The 17,591-nt window shown below is 32.4% G+C and overlaps 2 protein-coding genes across 9 annotated transcripts in view; one reads left to right on the top strand and one right to left on the bottom strand.

The window, feature by feature from the left end:
• LOC114335305 (pancreatic lipase-related protein 3-like) overlaps positions 1–17,591 on the top strand; it is a 593,140-nt gene that overhangs the window by 430,874 nt on the left and 144,675 nt on the right. The gene's annotated exons all lie outside the window — the stretch shown is intronic.
• LOC114335297 (lactosylceramide 4-alpha-galactosyltransferase) overlaps positions 1–17,591 on the bottom strand; it is a 152,042-nt gene that overhangs the window by 65,286 nt on the left and 69,165 nt on the right. Inside the window, exon 1 of one of the 7 annotated variants that reach the window (XM_028285514.2) lies at positions 5,666–5,796. The exons of the other annotated variants lie outside the window; for them this stretch is intronic. The gene's annotated coding sequence lies outside the window, so the exon portion shown is untranslated. Of the gene's footprint in view, positions 1–5,665; positions 5,797–17,591 lie in introns of those variants that run through there. 7 annotated transcript variants of the gene reach the window in all.

The raw sequence follows: 17,591 nt of genomic DNA, 5'->3' as shown, positions 1-17,591 counted from the left end.
AATATTCCTCTAAGAAGTCATCGTGATACTGGCCTTCTGCTTCTGAACGAAGATGCTGGACCTAGCAATGAAGGGAATTGTTAAGGTTTAAAATCGCATCAGGAGATAAGACTCTTAAATAACACCTATCCATAGCATCTTCCTGGGCAACATACATTAGTAGCACCATTCAAAATAAATTGATAACAGGTTGTGAAAAAATAATTGAACAAATAATGAATTAGGTTCAAAAATATTACTCTGTCATGTTTGACGAAACGACCGACGTATCCCACATAGAACAGCTTTCTCTAAATTTGAGATACCTACATAAACAATAACAACATTCGTGAAGACTATATCAAGTTCATTGACGCTTATAAGAACATAAAAATAATTAGTGAAAATCAAGAAAGAGGGGAAAAAGAAGGACTGATAGGAGAAGCATTGGAAAAAAATAGTATTACACTTATTGAAAGAACTGCACTTGGATCCGAAGAAATATGTAGGAATCGGTACTGACTTTATTAATACGTTATTAATGTTAAGTTTTGAATGTCTTTCTGGCCCTCATAAGTGCGTGAAAAGTGTCTTAAAACTCGCCATTGTAACTCTAATTTTTAAAAATTACCCCCAGACCCCTTGGTACTCCTCCCCAAAAAAAGTCATGGCCCCTCCCGAAAATCGGTCCTGGATCCGCCCTTGGATACGGGTCATGTGATAGTTCATTTGAAAGGTTATTCAATTCTCTATTCACTTATATAAACATTAACGTAATTATTTATACAAGGTGTTCAAAAAAACATTTTATAAATTAAATTAGTTTTTATTGTTATCAGAAAACAGGAAAAAAAAATGTTTTCCGCAAATCGCCAGGAAATTTTGACATTCCTGTCAAAATTTCTTGAAGAAAAAGTCAGGACTTCCTTACTGTAAGGAAATGTCATTTCCTTACTGTAAGGAAATGATATTTCCGTACAGTTGTTAGTGTTCTACATAAATGATAGAAAACACATTGCTATTAAAACCTTGTAAATTACTTTAATCATTAAATTTTCTTTATCTGGAGCTTCCTGGATAAATTTTTCAATTTCTTCCTTGGTTAAAATCTTAGATTTCTTTGCCCTATAACCTTGAGCTTGCCGTTTCAATAAAGAACGAAGTTTTGAGTATGTAGATATACCTACATTGTGTTTAAGTGCAAGGGTTGACTTCAGCATTGAATAATTGGCCCATAATGTTGAAGATTTCATCTTTAAACAAAGGTCTAGGAAGTATGCCATTACAACATTTTCTGAGAAAGAACTCGTATTTTTACTCATGCGATAATCCATAAAACGTCTGTATGCATTTTCGTACTTTTCTCTTGATTTCTTTGGCAATAATTCTAATGAAGCAGTATTCACTGCCTCAACCAGCTCTGGAGGAGTCCCAGGAATGGAAATTTCATCATCACTTATCATTTTACTTTCGAGAACACCAGCAATTAAATTTATAAGCGTCAAGTTTGACAATTCAACCTCAATACGTTTCCATAGTAACCCAAGTAATTTTATTAGGAATTTCAAAGCACCATTTATTTGGGAATAAAATTATCGCGTTTTTTTTAAATCAATCAATATCTGTCGAATTTTAAACGATTTGCGGAAAAATAGTATGTTTACCTCGTAGGAAAAGCCACATTCCTGGACTCTGTGTTGCTAAGTCTCGGCTTGCGCCTCGACTTAGCAATCTTCACAGTCGTCCAGGAATGTTAAGCTTTTCCTACCCGGTAAACAATGTACTATTATTTGACATATAAATATTTTTTTTTGCTTAAATTTAATGTTAAAGCTGCCACCCACCTACTTCTTGGCAGTTTGAACATTTCGTTTAAGCGAAAATCAATTTTTATTTGTCAAATAAATTTTTTTATGTTTTTTGACAGTACATAGTAATATGTATTTTGAATTAAATAAATTATATACATTCTTTTTTTTGTCTCAATTATTTTAATTAAAAAAATGGTTTTTGAATACCCTGTATAAATAATTATGTTTATGTTTATATTAGTGAATAGAGAATTGAATACCCTTTCAAATGAGCTATCACATGACCCCTATTCTCATTAAAAAGATCATTGATTACGTCATCACGCTCAGGTGGATGACGTCACTAGTATGATATATATGCCAAAAAATCGTAATTTAAAAATGAAAATCGACCTGTTTCAATATTTTTCCTTAAAGTCGCCGGTTTACGAAATAACGAATTTATGCGTTACTTTATGGACGCACTGTATATTTCACGAATTAAAACTAAATAAAGTCACAAGCTACACAAAATCTACAGCAAAAAGTTTGGAAAATACAACTAACAAACTGTTAACGGTAAAAAACTTAGGAAACAATGGATAGAATGTAAGTTCAAAATATTAAAAAAACTAATTTTGTTTTTGTTGGTTGGTAAAAAATTCTTCTGAAGAATAGTATGTAAGTACAGTCGAACCCGCTTACCGGTTGAATTCGGTTCCTCTTATTTCTCTTTCTTCGACGATAACGTAACCACACCATATAATATAACTATACCTTTTATTCTACGAAATTATAGTTAGTTTTATAGGGTAAACGACTTGGTGAAGACTGGAGTAGGGCGGCCGTCACGTCTTGTGTCATATTATCTAAAAACAACATTTAAAACGAGGAGAACAACATTTAAAAATGAGTGGATGACGGAGGGTCTTTTAAATTCTGTACATGAAAAACATAGATTGTAATGTTGTTCTGAAGCTATTTCCTTGTTGCATTTTTGTAATAAACTATTCTAAATGAAAAAAAAGCCACAATTTAACTAAAAAAAAAAGATTTTATTAACGTTTCGACGCCCAAATCGGATGTCGAAACGTTAATAGAATCATTTTTTTAGTTACATTGTGGCTTATTTTCCATTTAGAATAGTTTATTACATAGATTGTATGAGCTAATTAGATGAGCTAATCCAAGATCCCACAAATATTTTAGTAGAACAACGGTTATAAAAACAAATTAAGACTTTTAATTAAGAACATAAGAAATAATAACTGACAAAATAGAAATTGCAAATGAATTAAATACGCATTACAGTACATTAGGACAAAAAATACCCATTTGTAATGATACATCGTAATGATACATATCAGACATCGTATCATGTACCTACCTCACCCACAAAGTGTAAATAAAAATAATATACCAAACAACACTGCAAAATATCTTCGTGCGACTCAATTCTTATTGTGTGAAAAGGACAAGTGCGTCAAAACTACCGCACGAGAAAACCCTCGCAAGTTTAAAATTCTTATAGTGTGAAACAGCTCATAGAATAACATTAACGCTTTGGCCACACGGGCCAAATCATTTCATCTAAAATTGGTATAGAGAAGGTAGTCAAACCAATGGGCGCCGTAAATTATCGCGCCGTAAAAAATCGCCCGTGTGGAAACATGTTTCCCTTCACAAGTCTTATGTCATGCACTGTTATCCTAAATGGCAATTACGGTTCATTCTCTTTAATTCTTGACTAAACTGGAAAGGTGGCGCCACTTAAGACTTTTCCAAATGCGCATGTCATCGCATCTGCAGAATCTGCAACAGCGTTGCCACATTTAGTAGATTTCTACTTTTTTGGTAGATTTTTGATATTGTTTAAAAAATTCTAGTATTTTTTAGTAAATTTTTGGTATATTTCAACATTTCGTTATAGCTGAAATAAAATTTGCTTTTTATAGTATTTACCCCATTTCTAAATTAGTTTTCAGACATTTTGTTACAATTTCCCAATGTCATTACCGAAAATAAGATTCAGGACGTAGATGATGAATTTTACAGAGAAATGAAACTGGATTCTGGTGCAGTTTCAACAAACTTGCAGATTTCAAGTAGCAGTGCAAGCAGTATATCAGGTGTTATTGAAGAGTTATGGCATTCGGTGAGCCTATTAGAAGCTAACGATGGAAAACTAAAATATCTAAGCATATGTAACTTTGCAAAACAAAAAATGTTGTGTTTACGTGTTTCCAATGTAAAACGCGAAAGAATTGTGTGAAGAATTTGATCCTGACATGCAGAAATCAGTGGATGACAAAATATTATATACAAATATTAAATATGAAACTGATAAAAATTAATTATAGTTTTTCCCAGTTAAAATCTAAAAAAGTTTGGTTTTTTTACAAATATTCATATTATATTAATTTCTAGTTAGTCTGTTGTTTTTATTATAAAAAGTCCTAAATTATATACAAATACGTTAATAAAGTTTTATAGTATATTTTAGTTTTTGATTTAGTAGATTTTAGCTAAACTTACAGACTTACAGTAGATTTTCTAAATAAAATGTGGCAACGCTGTGCAGAAATGTCATTTTATTTTGTCTTGTCAATGGCATCTGATGACATCGTTGTTTGTTTACATACGTGGTTGGATTTATTTTATTAAATTGTTTTTTTACTTTTTACTTATAGATTAGCTATATATAACAAAGACTTTTGTTCTCTTACTATAAAGTAAAATATTCAGTTTGTGTGCAAATTTTTGAATCAGTGGTGTTTAAATGCTGTGTACCAAACAGGACTGAGAAGTAAGGAATATTCTTTTGGGTTACTTTGCATCCATGTAATTTAAAAATTTTGTGTTAATTTCGGCGCTGCCTTAATGTCAGGATTGATGTGTTTATAAACTCAGCAATGTTACAAAAAGATACTGGAAATATTTTAATTTTATTATGAGCTTTAATTTTGGTACTTTCCTGTAAATTGTGCCGTGAATTTTTTAAATAAATATTTTAATTTTTGAATTTTGTTTTTCTACCTTTCCTATTGTATGAACTATTTATAATTGTCGATTATTTTTATAATTTGCATTATGTTATAGAATTTTGTTTTACTACAATAATTAGCAACAAAGCTTATTTGAACGTTTAAAATTCCCGCCATTGTCCATTTAGTTCATGACTAAACCGGACAGAGGGCGCTGTATACATTGCAATTTTACGTATTAAAGAGTTGCCTATCTATTCTACTTAGATATACCTTATCTATGTCTTATGTTTCCCTCCTAGCCGCCTACTGGGCCTGGATTCCGTGCACTGTAGATATCTACACGTCGCTTTCTATAGATGTCAATTTTCGTAAATATATTTGAATTTTTAGCTTTAATTGAATTATTTTCTATTTTTGCTAGGTTATATTCTAATTGATGCTGAAGTGACACTTAGTAAAACAAGAAAATATTTGAATTAAAACTAAAAATTCAAATATATTGACATTGATAGAAAGCGATCGGTGCGATGTCAATATATTTTAAGTTTTAGTTTTAATTCAAATATTTTCTTGTTTTACTAAGTGTCACTTCAGCATCAATTAGAGTATAACCTAGCAAAACTAGAAAATAATTCAATTAAAGCTAAAAATTCAAATATTTTTACGAAAATTGACACCGATAGAAAGCGACATGTAGATATCTACGGTGCACGGAATCCAGGCCCTGACCTCCGCGTGTGTGACCTTGGAACTCCAAAAAAGAACGCAGAACTCCGAACTCAGAACGCCTGACCGCTGTCTATGTGTGCCCGGGCCTAGGCATTTGGTTATTTATTTGAATATTCAAACTTATTCAAAGATGACCCTGTATGATATTATTATAGATATAGAGTGTAGAGCAATACATACCGTTGTTCGTATCCATTCCAAAATAAAGTCTGTAAATTATTCGCCGAATCGTTTTTCCGTTGTCCAATCCGAATCAATCTCTTAATGACGAATAGTTTTAACACTAAAATTGTTAAGGCACTTTTTTCGCCACCTGTTTATCGTACAATAGTCAAATGAGAACTATTAAAGAAACGTTGGACAGATCGAAATTTCAGGGGTGTGGCGGAACTTCCTTCAAACAGGGAGAAACGAATAGTTATTTTTAGTTATATCGATTTCTTAGGCTGGGTAAACAGTGCTCTATTATTTTCTGCTAAGGCCATAAAAAAGTGTAATCTAGATTATCGTTATATACAGTGGTTTATTTGAAACACTGAGCAACAAATTAGTGCTCAAATGGACACTTAAAAGTGTTATCGTATTGGGATTGAGGTTGGAATGACTAGGGGAGCCAAAGCGGGGATTTTTGCAGTTACTCGAGCGCGTCAGATTAGCATATGGGGAGAAACCTGGTACCCTGCAGATGTACCTCTACCATATGTTGGCTCTTAATACGGGGGAGTTCGTTAAGGGGGATCCGAAAAAAAATCTATCCTTAAAAAAAAACTAGAAATTGTCAGATTAAGATAAGGTAAGTTAAGTAGTGTATATTTCAAAAATCTGACGATTTGAGCCGGGCGTAAGGAAATGGGTGAGTCCCAAAGTTTCACAAGAAAAAAGCGAATATTTCGCGAAATGAATGATAGATCGAAAAACTAAAAAATATGTGCTCAATATTTTTTAAAAATCTTAAAAATTGAATACATATTTCAAATACGGATCCCGCGATATTTCGCGAAATGAACATCAGATCGAAAAACTGTAAAATACACTTATTCAATATTTTTGAAAAATCTATCGAATGACACCAAACACGACCCACCACGGAGGTTGGGTGGGGGCTTACTTTAAAATTTTAAATAAGAGCCCCCATTTTTTATTGCAGATTTGGATTTCTTACGTAAGTATAAGTAACTTTTATTCGAAACATTTTTTCGAATAGGGAACTTGCATAAATTTTTAAATATTAAAATGATATTAAAAAACATAAGGTAACATGATCTTAAAACGCTTGCATGCGAAAAAATCAAATATTTTTAACCCGTACGTTAATTACGACACTTTGAAAATGCTATAAAATTCAAATATCTTAGGAGGCTCTTGAACGTCCTTCTATTGGTTCGACGTCACGGGCCACGGGCCTAGCAGTCGGAAACAACGCGATTAGGGTAGGTATCACGGGTATATTACATTTTAATCGTCTTTAATGGAAAATTCCTAGGTATTATTTATGTTCATCTTATATATTGTAATAAGTAGTTCCCCAATCAGCTTAGTTTTAAACTGAAATTGATAAAGTTGAGTGCTACTTTGTAAAGAGTTTAAAACGCATAATATGACGGACGAGGGTTTTTCAAAAGGTCAATCTGACTAACTTACCTACCGTTGATGTCTTCATGGTGGCAACTTTTATAAAAAGTAGTGAAAGCTATTCTATTGGAGAAATGCGAGGTGTCAAAGCAAATAAGTAAGAGTTATTAATAAGCATGTTTAAACCGTTTATAACAATAGTTTGGTACCATTATATTATAAAATACGGTTTACCCCGTGGGTTTGATCTACCTACCTCTAATCGAAGGATTTCGTATATCCTGGAAAAGATTACGGTGTAATTTGCATTATAATAAAGATTATATTTTATTGTAATGTTTATTAGTACCTACTGGAGCCTTTCATTATTGTGTTCAAAGCCTTCTGAAAAAAGATTATGGTGATTAGCAGACGTACCGATAGAAAGTGTACATAGCCAACAAAATCCTTCTTTACAAAGTTAATAATCCGCATAAATAAGAAGAATCATTATTGTAATTTTACAAGTTAATATCTTTATCATCTCAGCTTATACTTACACCGCGGTCTTACACCGCGGTAGACCGCAAGCTATAGTAGAAACCCGACTGTAGACCGCATACTATAGTAGCACCAATACTTTTTAGTTACTCTTACTTTTATTACTAAAAGTTTTGTTTATTTTTAAGTTACTTGTTTCTTCTTTGTTTTTCAACACAAGAAACGACAAAAGTAATTTCATAAAAAAGAACTTTTTGATACATGTCAACAGAGATAAAATGTTAATATTTTGCCTGTCACAGAAAAAATCATTTTTGCCACAGAGTAAAACAAGATATTTCAACTATATTATTATTTATCTATGTGCAAACTGCATCAAATTGCATTAAATGCAATATCCCACCGAACGGGCAAAGATAAGAGTGGCCTGTGACGTCAGAGCCCAGCTCTCGCTTTTGAAGTTGTTTGAAACGGAAATTTTAGGCGCGGAACTTTGACCATATGTTGTACGTACACTATTCATTGTTAAGACGTAATATTTTGAATATAACATTTTAAAACATAAATTAACAATTTTATGCAAAAAAATTTTTTAGTGCAAGTTCCCTATTATGGATAGATGACGTTATAATCGAAAAAAATGATTGTTGGAAATGGAAAATTAAATTAAAAAATGGCAAGCGTCCACTAAAATGGAAAACTTTATTTAACTTTTTTTGGTTTTAGGACCTACTCTTCACAACCTAATCGGTCCCCATAACACTCGAGTGACTGCACATTTAGCATACTTTGCTCCCCTACTATAACGCAACTTCCCACTTTATACTATAGTATAAAACTCAAAACAAACACACCAATAAAGTGGAAATTGGAGAATTTTCAATGGTGGACAATTTATATTTTGAAGACCATTACACTGAGGAACGCATCTTATACCTCCTTCCCACGGACTGCGATTCTACGGATCATCAAGCACAGCCGACGACTACGGACGACAACGCACCGCAGACAGAACTCTTCACATGGTCCGTGATAGTCTGTGTAGGTCCGTCTGTGTAGTATTTGATTTAGCGATTTATCTCGCTTCTTTTTTAAACTCTTTAATCTAAGCAGTACTAGGTACTATCCTTTAATTGTTTCTTTATACGGTTCCATGTATCGTATCTAAAACATTGCATACTAGAACCTTGTAAAGATATACTAAAGACTTCCACAAGGAGAAAAGAGGAATGGATGAACGACGAGATACTGAATATGATGGAACAACGGAGACAATATAAGAACAAAGATGACAATAAATACAGGGAGATTAACCACGAGATAAGGAAGATGATAAAGCAGGCAAAAGAAAAACACTTTGAAGAGAAATGCAAAGAGATCGAGGACGTCTAAAAAAGATACGATCTATTTAACCTACATAAAAAAGTCAAAGAAATGGCTGGACTAAGAAAGCAAAATCTCACTGGTGCACTTCTGGATAGACACGGAGCTGCTATAACAGAGACCGATGAAAAAGTACAACGTTGAGCAGAATACATCGATGAACTGTTCGATGATGAAAGAGGGTACCTGGGACACATAGAACTTACTTCGGGAGAAATAGGTCCAGATATTACATAGGAAGAAATAATACATGCGTTAAAAACAATAAAGAACAGGAAAAGCCCAGGACCTGACATGCTTCCTATCGACCTTTTAAAATTATAGATGAGCAGCATATTGATGTTTTAGTGGTACTCTTGAACAAAATTTATATCTCAGGCACATTACCTAAAGAATGGTTGACGTCGATCTTTATTTGCCTACCTAAAAAGAAAACCGAAAGAGAATGCGGCGACTACCGCACCATTAGTTTGATGTCCCATGTGCTAAACTTGCTACTGAAAGTCATCCATAACCGAATATATCATAAACTGGACATAGGCATTAATAATACGCAGTTTGGGTTTAGAACATCAACCGAACTATTCAGAGCAGCAGCATCTAAGATCAGAATAGCCATGATGATTGCCAACCTCCGTCGCGGAGATGGCACGTGAAGAAGAAGAAGTTTGGGTTTCGCAAAGGCCTGGGAACTCGTGAAGCTCTTTTTTAACTTAACATACTTATACAAAGGTGCCTGGACGTCAATCAAGATATATATGCGTGTTTTATTGACTATAATAAAGCATTCGACAAAGTACGACATGAACAATTAATGCATGTCCTGGAGTCAAAGAAGTTGGACTACAATGACCTCAGGATTATATCGAATTTATACTATAAACAACGAGCAAAAGTACGTGTTAACGACCAGCCGTCAGAGGCAATTGAAATCAGACGTGGAGTGAGGCAGGGATGAGTGTTGTCGCCAATTCTTTTTAATGCCTACTCGGAAGAGATCTTAAAAGCTCTTGAGGGTGAAACAGCTGGAAAAAAGGTAAATGGAGTTTCTTTAACAACATTAGATATGCGGATGACACTGCCATCTTAGCTGAAAATATTGGGGATCTTCAGAGGTGGTGACCAGAATAGCAGAGTTTGGACAACAATACGGGCTAACAATGAATTTCAAGAAGACAAAGTTTATGAGAATATCGAAAACTCAAAGAAATAACGAAAATCTCTTCATAAACGGATCCAATATCGAACGAGTCGACCAATATGCATACCTTGGAACAATAATCAACTCCACAGGAGATTACTTACAGGATATCAAAATCAGAATAGAAAAGGCTAGATCAAATTTTAACAAAATGAGAAAATTGCTCTGCACAAGAGATTTGAAGTTGGAGCTAAGAGTTAGGTTGCCTAGGTGCTACGTTTTCTCAACTTTGTTTTATGGAATGGAAGCTTGGACCTTGAATGCTGCATCAATGAAAAAACTAGAATCATTCGAGCTGTGGGTGTACAGAAGAATTCTGAAAATATCGTGGACAGAACACGTCACAAACAAAGAGGTTCTGAGAAAGATGAATAAAGAAATGGAAATCCTAAATACCATCAAAACAAGAAAATTGGAATATCTCGGACATATTACACGTGGAGAGAGATACAGCTTGCTCCAATTGATTATACAAGGAAAGATTCAAGGAAAGAGAAGCATAGGGAGACGCAGAATATCGTGGCTGCGCAACCTGAGAGAGTGGTACGGATGTACATCAAATTAACCTTTTAGACCAGCCGTCTCTAAAATACGAATAGCTATGATGATTGCCGACCTCCGCCGCGGAGATTGCACTTAAAGAAGAAGAAGATGTATCGTATATATCGTTCCTGTTCTTATGCTATGGCGTTGTAGAATTCCATTTGGTTCCAAGTTCCATTTTGATACAGATTTAAAAAAATCAAAAATAAGTTCGTTTGTCCATTCCATGAGCAAAAAACTTCTAAAAACAGCTGCAACAAACTTTAGCAACACCACAGACAATTACTCGTGTCAGCGAATGAACAACTTCTGACTTACCTTCTGTTAAAACACGGACGCGCTTGGACCCCTTCTCACGGGCCCATTGATCTTATCGACTCTCGATGGATACCACGCACCAGCACAGACGTGTCTGTGCTACCCATAGATATATAATACTCTAGTGCGCCCTGCCATCTTAAAATGGGTGACAATTGCGACAGAGATAAATGAGCCTATTTGGTCGGTAGTATAATTCAAGGGGAGTATCGACTACGTCACTATCCTACTCCCCTACATCCTAAAGTATTATTACTTAAGTGTTTTGACAGTTCAAGCGGGTGGCGACGAGAAATGGTCTTTGGTCTTTGGACGTGGTTAATGGGGGTTCGAATCCCATACCAATCTTTACTTTTTATATTTTTAATTTAATCAATATTGCGTTTATTAGATATTATTACATCTCTAAAGTAAATCTATGCAAAGAAATATTTAGCAAATAAGAAAAACTGGGTAGGTACCTATAGATTTTTCTATCTCTATCTATCTATAAGCGAGGTTCCTACAGCCTCTGCCGCTTCTCGCATTTCGACCGCCATCGTTTTCTGTCCATCCATTCGTCTTCTTTGATGGCTCTATCTTTCATGATGTGCCGTACATTTTCTTCCCAGGCAACTGAAGGTCTTCCCCTTCTTCTTCTTTGGTGTGGTATGTAATTCAAAGCTTTCTTTGCCCATCTATCTTTACTCATTCGTTTCACGTGACCATACCACACTAGTTGTCTAGTTTCAATTCTATCTGCACTGGAATATACAGTATGTGACCTATAGATTTTTGAAAATATAAAAGCCAATGTTATTTTTTTAATAAGTTAATGGTAGAATATATAAAGTAATTGTTTAATATTCGTACAAATTACCAATAATTAATATTAATATAATGTACCATCGATTTATTATAATTAGACATTATTTTTATTTATTGAAACTATTGTTACAATTTAAAAAAAAAGGTAGAAGCAAAACAAACATCATTCACATGATTCGAATAAGGCCGAATTTATATTAACAGCGAACGACTTTTATTTTACTATGCAGTTCACAAATAGGGCTTTTCATTCACAGTCATTTGTTTCGAGCTTCTGTCATGTGTCACATAATATTAATATATCTACGTCATACGTTATTGGTATATAACAATGATACAAACCAAAGACGTATGGCGTAGATATATTAATATTATGTGACACATGACAGAAGCTCGAAACAAATGACAATCGATGAAAAGCCCTATTAATATAACCTATAAGACAATTATTATATTTAACTATAGCATAGAAACTAAATTATGGATGTTACAACTGTTTTATTTTACAATTTTATTCTTATTAAACATTTTATAATTATCAAATAACCAATAAGGATTTAGCAACCTGTGCAAGAGACGTCGAATGAAGTAGGTTTTGTGTAAATCCGTGACTGCATAAATATAATGTCAATAATGTGTAATAATTGTTTAAATTTAAACAAATTAAGGCAGTGCATTAATTTTTTAACTGATTTCTGTGTAATTTATTTAGATATAAGGAATTTAAATTGATTAGTAGGTATTAATTAAATACAGTTTAAAATTTATCACATAGGTACCTATTATAATTAATCGTCGTTTGGAAATTGTGATTTTTATTTTTAGGAAAAACTGTGCTTGTAGAAAAAGTATAGTGTGAAACACGTACAGAAAGATAATTTCTCACTCGTTTGAATTGCGGCACTCGCTTGCGCTCGTACCGCAACTTTTCAAACTCGTGAGAAATTAGTATCTTTCTGCACTTGTTGCACAATATACTATTTTCTACGGCTGTGCCTAAACAGCCACTTTCCCGCACGCATTTTGTTTCCGAAAGTTGCACTTTCCCGCACTAGTGCGGGAAAGTAGAATACCTTGTAATATGGCATTATAATATATTATAATATATGCAATAAACTAATATTTAGATATTATTTACTAATTTATTTCAAATTTATCTTATTGTGTTCATGTTTTAATGAAATTAACGCCAAAATTCTTTGAAATGGAATTATTTTGACATAATATTCATAAGTCAAATCAGTGGACAATCACAATGGTTTTGAATATCGTCGTCATTGAAACCATTATCGTAGTCATAGTAACCAATTTTATTGAAAGTTTGATTTTGACAACCTTGTCAAACAACGTATGCATTTGTGTGTTTTCGCTGCAATTTTTAAAAAATTACATGGATTCATCGGACGAAGAGATCCCGGAAGCTGTCTTGATAGTCGCCGCGGAAGCAAATTTAAATTTGTTGCCTGCCAAATCCAAAGAGAGGTATCAAAAACAATTTGTCCATTTGTGAACTCTTGCGAATCCATGAAAGTAAGGAGCTATAAGGAGGAAGTATTTTTGGCATACTTTTTAGAATTGAGCAAAGTGCTTAAATCAAACACACTTATGGTCACCCTATTCCATGATTAAAAGTTTAATGAAAATAAAGCCCAATATTGATATAAGTAAGTTTTATAAACTAACAACTTATTGAAAAAACAAAATATTTGTCTTCGAACACAAAAAACAAAAATTTTTAGTAAAGAAGATATAGCCAAATTTGTGTTAGACGCACCAAACGAGATATATCTTATGATAAAAGTAGTTACCATTTTTGGTTTATCTGGGGCTTATCGTAGAGCAGAACTTACGAAAATCAGTTTCGACGATATTGAAGACAAAGGGAATCTAATAATCGTCAAAATTACGGACTCGAAAAACAACTCTGTGAGGTCATTTCTTGTCTCAGAAGAAAAAAACAATGGAATAAACGATGGAGAAACGTCTAGGAGGTTGGAAAACAACTTCTGTAGCCGAAGGTTACCTAGAAGACTCCGAAAAGCAAAAAAGCGATGTGTGTAACAAAATTTTAAGTATCGATTCTTTAGAACCATCTACATCTACGTCGAGTGATCACAGCGAGCACAGGTCGAGGGAGAATACACAGTGCCAATTCAAGGATCAGCTTGCGTCCGTTATAAATTTGCAGAATGCTGCGAATTGCTCATTTATCTTTAATATTACGAAGCAATAAATAGACGTTCTTCTTTTTCCACTAAATATTTTGTTGTATTTACTAGTAAATAAAAATTGATATAACTCTATTTGTTGTGACTTTTTTCCAAACATACGGCCGTAGAAAAAATATTGTTCCTAACTCATGCGGAAAGTGTCTTTCCCGCACTCGATTGCTTGCCCGAACTCCGCTATCGCGTCGTTCGGGTCAACGGCAGTCGCGTGCGGGAAAGTATCACTTTCCGCACTAGTTAGGAAAATAACTATTTTTCGGTGAGAAATATCTAAATGTTGTAATGTTTATATAATTTTTGTGTTTTCATTTTATTTGTCCGTAGAAAGAATGACTTGTCCTATTCGCGGTGTGCAAGTACTTGGAAAGGGAAACGAGAAACGACCGTGCGCGAGTCGCGGAGAAATATTGCAACTATCTTAAATAATTCACATTGTCAATTGAAATTGTCAAATTGACGTATATTTCATACCTTCTGTCATTGACGCAGAAAAATTATATATTGCTCCACAATATTGATATGATATGCAATTATTATATAAAGGTAAATTTAATTAATTGTATTTTGCTTGCAGTACTGCATTTTAATAACTGATTTTATTTACTACATACAATTGTTTACGTTTGCTAAACATAACCTGCATCTTATTTTTTCTTCTTATTATTTTTTTGGACTATGGTCTTGACAATTATCAAGCAACCAGGACTAATATAATTGGCCAATATAATTAAAAGTGCGAATAAAAGTACAGAGCGTAGAAATAGAGGTCGCTTTGCCGAACTTGCACGGTCCCAATACGTTGTATAATATGTCTCAAAGGATGAACGAGTAGGTGCCTACTTAAATATTTTTTGTATTATTTTTATTACAAAAGAAATAAAAGTACCATTCTACTGTTAACGTATTTTGTTTACAGTAGAAAGTTTTTAATAATTATTAATGTGCGGATAATACTAAATCGAAACCACAAAAAAATTACCATTTGTTCAATTGCAAAAACGCGATTGTTGCCGATAGAGTATACAAGTTTTCAAGATCTTATTTCTTTTGGTTTTATACAGGGTGTCCCGAAAAGATTGGTCATAAATTATACCACACATTCTGCGGTCAAAAATAGTTCGATTGAACCTAACTTACCTTAGTACAAATATGCTCATAAAAAAAGTTACAGCCCTTTGAAGTTACAAAATGAAAATCGATTTTTTTCAATATATCGAAAACTATTAGAGATGTTTTATTGAAAATTGACATGTATCATTTTTATGGCAGTAGGATCTTAAAACAAAATTATAGTGAAGTTTTTCCACCCCATAAAAATTTTATGGGGGTTTTGTTCCCTTAAACCCCCCCATACTTTTGTATACGTTCCAATTAATTCATTATTGTGGTATCATTAGTTAAACACAACGTTTTTAAAACTTTTTTGACTCTTACTATTTTTTCAATAAGCCAGTTTTTATCGAGATGCGGCTTCTTTTTTAATATATTTACATAAAATTTTTATGGGGGTTTTGTTCCTTTAAACCCCCCAAATGTTTGTGTACGTTCCAATTACACTATTATTGTGGTACCATTAGTTAAACACAGTGTTTTTAAAACTTTTTTGCCTCTTTGTCTTTTTTTGACAAATCACCTTTTATCGAGATATGGCTTCTTTTTCAAAATATACCTAAAAATGTAAATTATAAATACATTTTCAGATTATTAACAGGTCTCTATAATCGTACTTAACGATATACAAATATGTGGTGGATTCGACAAATATTCAAAATAGCTCGATAAACATTGGCTTATCAAAAAAGTACTAAGAGGCAAAAAAGGTTTAGAAACATTTGTTTAACTAATGGCGTCACAATAATAATTTAATTGGAACGTACAATAAAGTTTGGGGGGGTTTAAAGGAACCAAACCCCCTTAAAATTTTTATGGGGTGTACAAATTTCACTTTAATTTTCTTTTAAGATGTTGCTGCCATAATAATGCCACATGTCCATTTTTAATGAAAAATCTCGAAGGGTTTTCGATATATGAAAAAAAATCGATTTTCATTTTGTAACTTCAAAGGGCTGTAACTTTTTTTGTGTGCACTATTGTATATAGGTAAGTGAGGTTCAATCAACATATTTTTGATCCCAGAATCTGTGGTATAATTTATGACCATTCTTTTCGGGACACCCTGTATATATTTTCGATAAATGTATTGACAAATCAAAATTTAAATTAAACACCCCTCCAAAATGGCGTTTTAAAATTGGTGTAATTTGTTTAAAATTTGTTTTTTTAATAAAATCGCCAGTTCGTGTTCCTGGTAGTTTTTGACATATCCACAAAAGGACAAAAAATTTCTAGAAACATTTTTTGCCGAGATAGCTTTTCCACGTTTAAAAATTCATAATTTGTTTATTTATCAATATCAACATTTGAAAGTACGTGAGTACATCTATTAACCCTATTACTTCACAATGCCATTTATACACATAATAAAAATTGCAGAATATTTTGAAAAATGATGATTTTCTTAGCACCTTAAATGAAAACTTTTTGTCTGAAAATTGGCGGAGGAGTAGTTTGTATATCTACGTTAGTAATGGGCAAATTTCAATGTTTTTTTTTTAATTTGAGACAGCATTTAAAAATAATAGCATGTTACCCTTTTTGCAATAAATGTTCATTCATTTGTTATCAACAATTTTTTTTTCAAAAATGTTTTTGCTCTAGTTTTGTAATAAATAAAATTTGTCACAAAAGAGTATTAAAACAAATTTTTATTTTAAAAATTTAACAAAATAGTAAAATTTTGTTAAAGAAACATAAAAACTTTTTTCTTTGTACAAATCATTGCCAAAATCTCGCAAAGTTAATGTGAATACAAAACAAAATATTTAAAAAAATGGAGGACAACCTCTATATAAATATATGTATATAAGTGAATAAAAATTAACAAATATATATGTATACAATTTTTAGTGTACTACCTGTTATAAAGATTATAAAATTAAATCTAAAATACATATATATTTTAATATTGTACAAAAAAAAAGTCTAAAAAATTTTTGATGTCAATTCAGTATTATTTTGTTATTTTTTTTATAAAATCTTTTTTGTCAATTTTTATTTACCTATCTACAGAAAAAAAAATTTTGAAAAAAAAATTTTTATAACAAATTGACGAATATTTTATATGCTACCCTAAACTAAAAAGAAAAACATTGAAATTGGTCCATTATTAACGAAGATAGTGTAAAGTACTACTGCAAAACTCTTCATGCAAATATTTTTCATTTAAGGTCGCTACGCAAATCATTATTTTTTAAAATATGAATTGTAAAATTTTAACTCTATGTATAAACTACATTGTTAAGTAGTAGTGTTAATGGATATACTCACGCACTTTAAAATGTTAATATTGATAAATAAACAAATTATGAATTTTTAAACTTTGAAAAGCTATCTCGGCAAAAAATGGTTCTAGAAAATATTTTCCTTTTGTGGATATGTCAAAAACTACCAGGAACACGAATATCGGAAAATACTTTCAAAATTTTTAATACCGGCGATGTTATTAAAAAAACAA

Source organism: Diabrotica virgifera, chromosome 3 (genome assembly GCF_917563875.1).
Source record: "Diabrotica virgifera virgifera chromosome 3, PGI_DIABVI_V3a".
NCBI classification, from domain to species: domain Eukaryota; kingdom Metazoa; phylum Arthropoda; class Insecta; order Coleoptera; family Chrysomelidae; genus Diabrotica; species Diabrotica virgifera.
This window is presented reverse-complemented; position numbering and strand designations above follow the sequence as displayed.